General features: G+C 46.7%; 1 pseudogene; it reads right to left on the bottom strand.

Moving 5' to 3' along the window:
• Positions 1-2761: 2761 nt before the first annotated feature.
• On the bottom strand, positions 2762-7792 carry LOC123806414 (annotated as a pseudogene).
• Positions 7793-10130: the final 2338 nt, after the last annotated feature.

The following is a 10130-nucleotide window of genomic DNA, read 5'->3' on the forward strand; positions in this document are numbered from 1 at the left end:
TGGGAGGGGCAGGAGGGGCAGAAGGCAGCTCTGCCAACCTGGCTTTAGGGAAGAGCTTGGGCCATGGGGAGTTCTTTCCATTCTCTGCAGGCTTTCAGTTGTAGAATGATCCATGGCAGTTATTAACCTCCCAAATAGAAAGCACTGCCACTTCCCCAAGCTGTCCTGCTGTCAGGGATAGTAATGTAGCCATCTCGGCTTCAGCAGATTCTGTGGGAGCCACAGGATTTCCTGGCACTCAGGCTGGAGGAGACCCTGCCCAGGGGAGTCCAGCAGCTGTACCTTTGCTGTTAGACCACAAGGGGCGCTTTCTGCAGCCAATTTCTCTGCTCCTCCTGCAATCCACTGTTCTCCTTAATATCTGGTTAACAATCCTGAATCACAGTTCTGATCATGCCACCCTACAGTCAAAAAGCCTTTCACTGTAGCCCTGTGCAGGTAGCTCAGTAGGTTGGAGTGTCATCGTGAGTACCAAAAGTTTGCAGGTTCTCTCCCTTGTCAGGGCACATACCTAGGAGTGGGTTTGATCCTTGGAGCAGGCACACGCATAGGGGGCAACCGATCCATGCTCCTCTCTCACATGGATGTTTGTTTCCTCTCTCTCTCCCCTGCTACCTTCTTCTCTCTCTAAAATCAATACGTGTGTCTTCGGATGAGGATTTTTTTTTAAAAAAGCCTTCAACTGTCACACTAAGAATCAATATCAGAACCACAGAGCATTATTCAAAAATCTCCCCAGTTGGACTGCAAAACCCCTTTGTGACCTTATCACTGTGTGAAATGACATACTTTGGGCTCATTTCTTTTTTACATTAACATCTATCTCAGTATCTTATAGCTGAGGGATTTTCAGTAAATATTTATTGAAGAAATACATGGATAGGTATAATCACCAAAACTTTAAAAAGGAGCAAAGGAAAAAAGTCTGAATTGGGATTCAGTAGTCAGCCAATTTGATTTCTGTGTCTTCCTTCTTTTTTCTGCAACCTCTACCCATGTTTGGTTTCCTTTATTTTATGTCTTCCCTTTCATGTGGGAAGGAGCAAGGGAGTGGATTTGTGATGGGTGGTCTGGAATTGCTTGTGACATCCTTAGATAGTATGGAGATTGGCTTTACTCAAATTTCTTCCTTGATCTTTGCTGATATATATTTTTAAAGGTTTATTTTATTTTCATTCAAGAGAGAGGGCGTGTGTGTGTGTGTGTGTGTGTGTGTGTGTGTGTGTGTGTGTAGAGAGGGAGAGGGAAAGGTGGGGGAGAGAGAGAGAGAAACATCAATCAGCTGTATCCTGCCTGCACCCCCAACTAGGGGACTGATCTCACAACCTGGGGCATGTGTCCTGATGGGCAATCAAACCAGTGACCCCTCACTTACAGGATTACACTCCAGCCAACTGAGCCACAGCGGCCAGGGCTTCCCTGATATTTTTATGTGAAAGAGTCTCAGTATGAAGAGTGTGTGCTGGCATTGGTGGTCATGGCAGTGGTCAAGGGAGGAGGTGGGATTTGAGCTGTGCCTTGGATATTATGTCAATAAGCAGAACTGAGGTAAACTCCAGCATAAAACAGATACTCAATATATAATTCTACAATCAGTCGGTCATTATATGAGGAAAGGAAATAGAAAAAACACTAAATATGTCTGATGAATAATAAGACTATTTAGCTGAAACAGCAAGATCTAGCTGGAAGCAAGGTTAATTGTTTTTATTTATTCAGTGATTTTAGAAAGAGAGGAAGGGGGAAGAGAGAGAGAGAGAGGGAGACAGACAGAGAGAGAGAGAGAGAGAGAGAGAGAGAGAGAGAGAGAGAGAGAGAAACATTGATTTGTTGTTCCACTTATCTGTGCATTCATTGGCTGGTTCTTGCATGTGCCCTGACCAGAGGCCAGACACACAACCTGGGTGTATGGAGATGATTCTCCACCCAACTGAGCTACCCCGTCAGTGCTGAAAACAAGGTTAGAAAATCAATGTTGATCAAAATGACAAAGGTACTAGCAAAGACTGTTTTTAAGTCCTATATCCATTAGTGTTCCTGCTTGACTCAGAGTCCTTCATCCCTGAAGTCTAGCTGGTAAACTGTCTCCAGAAGAATCCCCCAAGGAGAGGCAAGACAGTCCTGAGAGAATGAGGAATTGTTAAGGTAATTTGAGGCACCAAGGCAGAAAAAAAGGGTCACGTCTATGAGTTTTGCTCCAGTTTTCTTATTTTGGTTTTTGTTTTGTTAGTTCAGTTTTCTTTTGGCTTAGATCTGTGCATGTTGGTAAGTGACTCAGTTAACACACACACACACACACACACACACACACACACACACAATTATTTGGAAGAAGTCTAAGAACATCAGAGTGTTTCTTGCTTCCTTGGGAGTGCATCCTGGAGGAATGAAACCTCCCAGGTAAGCTATGGTTGAGGGTGGCCCCAAGGTCATGGTGGTGTGGGATTGGTGGGGGTATGTGGAGTGGAAGGCAGGTTCACAGGGTGGCAAGCAAATGCCAAGAAATCTGAGGTGGAGAGTAAGCTTCAGATTGTATTAAGAAGGTTGCAGAGTTGTGTGACCTTCAAAGCAGAAGGGACCTCAGCAGTGAGCACCTGAACAGTGCTCAAGGTACCTGGTGGTCAGGCCACACTAGGTTGGGGACCCCTGATCAAGATGGCCAGGACACACTGCTTCCAGGGGGTACCAAGAATTTCAGATGATTCAAATGCTTGGGGGAAGGATGAATGATAACCTCTGCTGAAGTTTCTACAGCATTTAACAGTTGAACAATCTGATTTATTTGTGTCTAGGCTATCTGATTAGTGTAGATTAGTGCTGATACAATTTCAGATTCTAGATAATGGGTTCTGAGGGGGAATGTAGCAGTGAGGCAGCCCAGTGCCCAGCATTCAAGCCTTGTGTCTCCAAATTCACCACCTGTCTGTCCCCTTCACCTCTTCTCTGGGATGCACTGATGGTGATGACAGCCATTCTCCAGCTCACCTCTCTCCTTTCCCAAAGGACACACAGGTGGTTACTGGTCTCCAGACTAGGAAGTGCAGGTTACTGGTCTCCTGCAGCCTGTGATTCCTGCCCCTGATTCCATGGGACAGTGAGGGTCTGGGCCAGGCTGCTATGCTGCACGTGGCAGAGGTAGGGGCCTGTGTCTGAAGAGGGGACTTTCACCATCACCCAGGAGTGGTATTTGCCATCTTCACCGAGAGCAATGTCTCCCCCATTCATAAGTCTCCACTGGGATGCCTGGTCGAGTCCAGTACATACTGACTGGTCTTGGGTAGAAGTTGTAGGCGTCGCACTTGAGGGTCCTGATGTTTTCTGGGCCCTCCTGGCTGGTGATTAACACAGACGGAGCATCTGTGGAAAGATACAGCTTGGAGTGAGGGTCTGAAGGGGACGTTTCCCTGCTCAGTGCCTCCTCAAGGAAACTTCAAGAAGATCAGGGAAGCTGAGGCTTTCCATGAGCTTCCCCTGTGGGACAATGGGATGTCCCTGGCCACTTTCTTGCCTTGCAGTAGCCACCCCCCCCTCCAGTCCACCCACTGTGTAGTGACTTCTGATGCAAAGAAACTGTGTGCTTTGTGGTGCCTGTCACCCACTGTCTCAGTCCCACTCTTTTTTTTCTGTCTGCTGCTCTGCCATTGGGACCCTTCCCTCCTCCCTCCACAGACCGCTCTTTCTCATTACTTGTCACTAAAGGCTCAGCCTGTGACAATCAATCCTGCTCACACTTAGTCAACTTCATCCTTCCTGGGCAGACATTTTACACACCACAGTGAAGCCAGGAGGCATATCATAGAGAGCCATGACTAGAGGATTTGCCTGAAACGTTCCTCTGTGCTCCCAGCCTGGTATCACCTTGGTCTTTCTCAACTCAGTGTGGGGGGAGCAGGGCATAGAGAGCAGTGGGTACCTTTACTATCCAGGAATGTCTTGCTGTGCTGCAGGTAATTCCGCAGCAACCGGGGGCACTCCTTTTCCAGGTAGGCCTTGGCCCGCTGCACAGAGCCTTCTCTCTCCCACTTTACTTTTGTGAACACAGCTTTTGTTTGCCGAGGGAACCAGGCTGGGATTTCTGTGATGAACTTGATGTATTCCTGTCCATCGTAAATATATGTCCAGAATGCTCCACAGTAGTTGTTATCCCGAAGCTCACAACCGAACCTTCCTTGAAGAGTGTGATTCCCTGCATTCACCAGGACCCCCCACAGAATGAGTCAGCTAGCATCGACCACCAACTCCATCTTAATAGTTTGCACTAACTCCTACACAGTTTGCAACCCAGCAGGAAGAAAGGGTTTGAAATCTAAGCATGCAACTCCTGTTATCTTGGCAAATGGGTTTTTAGCCAGACATAGAGCAGGCAGAGAGAGAAACTGAGGATGCATTGGTGCTTTAGGCCAGTCTGAGATGAGATACATTTTTCCCAGTCAAGAAACTTCAGAGAGCTAAGGACTGTGGACAGACCTCCTAGCCCCATGCGGCTTCCCTGTAAATGAACTTTGTTTCACTAGAGTGTGAGGTCTTAGGAAATGGACACCAACACACCAAAGTGCATTTTCAAGTTAAACAGCAATTATTTGTAGCTTACAATACAGTAGGTGATCTTTCCCTTTTTCCAGTTGTATGTAAAGTTGGTGTCTCCAGTTGAGTCAGCACAATTTCCTCAGTTTGTCTCTCTTAGTGGGGTTGTAATATCTTCAAACAAATCTCTAATGTCTACGTCCCTTCCCAATTAGCAGCAAGTCTTGGAAAAGGACATTTGCTTGGAAGGAAGACACAAGCTCTTCATTTCATTTTAGCAACTATCATTGGCTTTCTTAGGTGATGGGGCTCCAGGGGAGATGAAGACAATGTGTGTTCTAGCCTTCATGGAATTCACCTCTTGGAGGCAGGAATCAATGATTCAGGTTTTTGTTTTCTCTTAAATTTTCACAGCAGATAGATAATTAAGAACTTGTTCACTGTCAAACAGCTAGTGAATGGCGGAGTCAGCACTTGATTCCTGGTGAGAATCACCCTAAGGTTAGCTCCCTCCCCACCCAGCATCCCTGCATGGGGGTGAGTCTGATACCTTAGAAAGTGGAATCTACCTCAGAGGCCAGGATGTGGCACTAAGAGGTCAGATGTGCCTAGGAAAGGGCTGAAACTGACTTCACCTCCTGTGAGAGTTGAGGCCTGAAAGTGAGGATTGGGGGACGAGATGGGGAAGGGGGCAGGGGTGGCTGATGTGGGGACAAAGAGTGCAGAAGTGTCTGTGTATCTGCACTTGTTCCCCCTACTTTTAGGCAAGGGGTATTTCCATCCTGTAGATTCCTTTCTGCTACAAAATGCAGTGTCTCTTTAGCTAAGACCCTCCACCCCAGCAGTCGATTGTTCACTGACCTCCATCCTGGTAATAGTTCATGATGTCTTTCAGGGTCTCCATGAAGGTGTCCTCCCTGGCCTTCTGCAACTGAGTTTCCTTCTCCCAGTCCATCATTCCTTTCACCTGTGTCCATGGGCCCAAGGGCTTAGCCACTTGACCATTACTATCATAGTGGAGGAAGGCTAGATCATTGAGGTAGCCAGTGGCCTGAAAACTGGGGAAGCCTGCCTTGGGCCTGGACACCCCAGTATAGTGGAACCTCAGAGAGTAACGTCCTGCAAAAAAAAAGATTCAGATGTGGGGTCCACAAAGAGGAATGCCACAGTGGCACAGCAGAGGACAAGGAAGGGAGGCCTGGTCACTGGGCTTCCTCCTCCCCAGCTCTCTGCACGCTGTTGTCAGCCACACACTCTTGGAAGCTCACGTGAGAGAAGGGGCTCTACTTCTATTCTGGGGATGATATTTCAGAGACCACGTTGTGTTTTCACTACACTGGTTTGATTCTTAGCCCATCAGAGATAATATTTCTCAGTCTTCTTGTAGGTGTATTGGGACCATGACTGAGTTCTGTCAAAAGGGAATGTGAGGGAAAGTGATGTGTTGCTTCTGGTCAGAGGCCTGCAAGCTGGTTTGAACCCTTTGTCTCTCTTCATTTAGGCGATGACTGTGGAGGCCAGAGGATGAAGAGGAGGGTCCCAAAGTGCAAACCACCTAAATCCTTGAGTCATCCCTGGGAGCACACCAAGTTGACTGATGTGTATTCATCTTTACATGAGCAAGAAATGAACATTTTTTGAGTGAAGCCACAAAAAAAGTGTCCTTGTCACTGGAACATTACCTAGTTGAACCTGACAAATACATACAGTTAGAAAGTGTAGGAAGGAGAATTGACTAGAAGCCTCAGGAAATGTCCTAGAATGGATCAGCAGAAGGCAAGGCCAGAATGGACCTCAGAATTGCCTGGGCTGTTCCTGCACTTTGATATGAGGCAGGGACAGAGAGAGGGGGTGGGGGGACTCCATAATTAACTCAATAACGAATTCTTGATATCACTCATGAATTAGTAACCCTCTCATGGGTGTTACTAATTCAGTGGAGGTCACATGGCAGATTCTTCTTTCTAGGACTGAAGTTATTTTCACTAATTAGTTTCTAATAGCTATTAAGATTTCTTTAGTAAGCACCAAGTGAAGCAGATTATACTCCATAGTGTGGGTGGGCCTACTGTAATCAGTTGAAGGCCACAAGAGACAAGAAGAAATTCTGCCTCCAGACTGCCTTTGGACCCAAGACTAAACACCAAATCTCCACATCTCCACTGTGCTGACCAGCCCTGCAGATTTCAGACTTGCAGCCCCCACAGTGCTGTGAGCCATAAGCTTGAAAGAAATCTCTCTTTCTGTGCACATATGTAGCATTCATTGCATTTCTCTAAAGAACCCTGACTAAATTACATTTTGGTGTAGGATGTGATTGATAATCTAAGTAGGATCAATTGTCATAAAAGATATATTCTGACAGCTTGTGAATGCAATAAATTCTAAACTTGTACCATTTAGCTTATATCATCCTGAAATTTTGTAGGCCAAGAAAAGCCTCACTACTCTGTCCTAAAGTTAACCCTAGTTCTGCCTGACCTCCATCTGGCTTCTTTCCCAGTCTCTAGCCTTCCAGGCCCACTGTTGTAGTGTCTAACTGTGGAGTGAGGAATGGCTTTGTTTCTAGAAGCGTCCTCCAGCTTACATGCCTTTACAAGTGCTCTTTGGAGTCCTGTCTTTCTCCCTGAGAGTTAGACAGGCATGCCCAGCCATTGGAGGGAGGGAAGAAGAGAAATTCCACCTGTGTGGCCTCTGCTCTCTCCTGGCTGTGACACAGGTCAGGTCACTTTATCTGTTTCGGGTCTTAGTTTTTTTTTTAACTTTTAATTTTTTGATCTGAGAGAGAAAGAGAGATTTGCTATTCTAATAATCACACATACATTGGTTGACTTTTGTGTGTGCCCTGACTGGAGATGAAACCCTCAGCCTTGGCATATTGGGCTAGGGCTATCTGGCCAGAGCATCTGGGACTGAATTTTGTTAATTTGTCTACTAACATTTTAGATTCTAATTATTTAAGGTCTTACATAGCAAGAGTCCAGTGGCTCAGTACTCCTGGAAGTGTGTGAGCCAAGATAGCTGACAGCATCGAACAGCCATTCCTACTGTAGTCTGGGAAACTCGGCTTCATCCTGTGCCCTTTCCCAGCACCGTCTATCCTGTTCATTACCTCCCCTCCATTCTGTTTGATACCCAGCCTTTGGTTCCCAACTTACCATCTTGGGTGTTTGCAAGACCCACAAGAAGCAGTAGGGACAGCAGGACAGGCAGCATTGTGCTCATTGTGTCTGGGTGGAAGCTACTGGACTTCCCCAGGTCCTGGTGCAGACTACTTGGGGAGACAGCTAGATATAGTTTTGGGAATGGCTGGGCTTCGAGCCCCTGCTCAGGTGAGGTGAAGGCACAGGCCAGTGACAGTGCCAAGATGGGCTCCTCCCCTGACAGTGAGAAAAAAGGATAGAGAGGCCAGCCAGGGCAGATGTTGTGTTTAGTGAGTGCACAGAAAGTATGCCAGTGGAGATCTGAGAGGTTATCTGAGGACTGGGGCCTTTTCATCGTACCATTGTGTCATGCATTCCTTCTGTTGGCAGCAACATGAGTTTACTGAACTAATTTCATGGTATCAGGTGGCCAATCTCCTCCTGCCCTAGTTCTGAGTCTGGGTTTTCCAGTCTCTCCATTGACTCTAGAACCATGGGTAAATAAATTTATTTTGTGCTTAAAGTCAGCATAGGAATCTGTTTCAGCAATTGGTTCAAGATGCAACTGTCACCCAGATAGGGAAAGGACTCTTTTGAAGCAACTGTTGCTTGGGGAAATAGAAGAAGGAGATCCAGTGCTGGTTATGAGACCATATAGGAGACAAAGGCAGAAATGGGAGAAACAACAGATATCTTCGGGCACATTCTTTCAGGCTGTGATCAGCAGTGGATGTTCAAATAGCTGACTGAGTCACCTCTTGTTTTAACTAGAATAAAAAGATCAGTGAAATCAAATGTTTAGGTTCCAGGAGGTTTCTACCACACAATAGTGTGAAAGACCTGGAGACTTGAAGAAAAAGGTCTGGGATAGTAGAGTTTATAAGTGCTGACAAGTCTAAGGAAAAAGATAATCAACTCGAAAGCAAAAATTACCAACTCAAAGCACAGTCTGCAAAGCAGGCAATTTCTATGATAGAGCAGAAGAATTCTTTTTTTTTCTTCTATCTGGAAGGACACAACAGATGTAACCATAATAATGGCTAATGATTAAAACCTAAGAACAAAAATAACAGGATTTCAGAACTCATTTGTGGACTTCAGGTCAAGATGGTGGCATAGGCAGACATGGCTGGCCTTTTTGCACAACCACATTAAGAAAACAACTAAATTTTAGAACAACCATCACTCAGAACTGTCAGAAATGGAGTTGAGTCAAAGTCTGACAACCATGGAAATAGAGAAACCACAACCATCCAGACTGGTAGGAGGTGCAAAGTTGTGGGACAGGCTGGTCACACACCCATGTGTGGTGGATAAATATTTGGAATGGATATGTCGGGAGCCAGGAGTCCCAGAACCACACCAGGACCCCGGCCCAGGGTTCCAGTGCCAGGAACATAAGTCCTCACAACTTCTGGCTGCAAAAAACAAGGGGGAGAATGGTGGGAGAAACTTCTGGAGACCCAAGCAGTCCCCCTTAAAGAACCTACCTTCAGAGTCACTCAGACTTAATCCTGAGTTCCAGCATGGGGTTGGCAGGTTTGAAGGGGCACCAGTGGTATACAGGGAGAGACTGAAGTGTCTGGTTTCAGGGCAAGCAGAGGCCATTGTCCCTTTGCTGAGCTACCCCCTCCCCCCACCAGAGCCAGTAGGCTAGGGCAATATCTGAGACTCCATGAACCTGGCTAACACTGTGTGACCCATCTTGGAGATTTACAGAGGCTGTACTCCACCCAACTTATGGACCCACATAAGCTGCATTTCCATAAGAATGGCTGGTCTTGACTCCTAAATCCTATCCAACAAGTGACAGCAGGCTTCAGTGAGCCCTAAAGGCAGCCAAATTAGAGTCACAGCTTGGCTTCATCAGGGAATCTCTAAGCCCAGCACAAGTAGCAGATTATATTGCTTTACAGCTCAGGAGGGTAGCCCCTGGAACAACACAGGTTGGGGATATCTGGGCCTGCTCCACTCAGGAAACTCCAGCCAGCACACCTGGTAGACAGCTACAGTCCATGTCATAGCACCATCGCCTGCGCCTGCACAGTCGATTGTCCACAGAGGGCAGAAATTGGTGGTCTGTGGTCACAGCCAGTCTTACAGCTGACTGGCGTGGGTACATCCCTCCCATTGTTCTGCCAAGAGCAACCAAGGCTCAACACCAGCCCACGTGAAGGGTGCACCTCAAGTACCCAGCTTGGGTGATGGGGAGGCTGTGCCACTGGACCCTACAGGACACGTACTTCATTAGTCCACGCTACCAAGACACAGAGTCAAAGCAACTCTTCCTAATACACAGAAAGACACACAGGGAGGCTGCCAAATGAGGAGGCAAAGAAACACAGCCCCAATGAAAGAACCGATCAAAACTCCAGAAATACAGCTCAGGGAAATGGAGATAAACAACGTATCAGTTGCAGAGTTCAGAACACTGGTTATCAGGGTGCTCATGGAACTTAGTGA

This window comes from Phyllostomus hastatus, unplaced genomic scaffold (assembly GCF_019186645.2).
Source record: "Phyllostomus hastatus isolate PE091 unplaced genomic scaffold, TTU_PhHast_1.1 phas_scaffold_385, whole genome shotgun sequence".
NCBI lineage: Eukaryota > Metazoa > Chordata > Mammalia > Chiroptera > Phyllostomidae > Phyllostomus > Phyllostomus hastatus.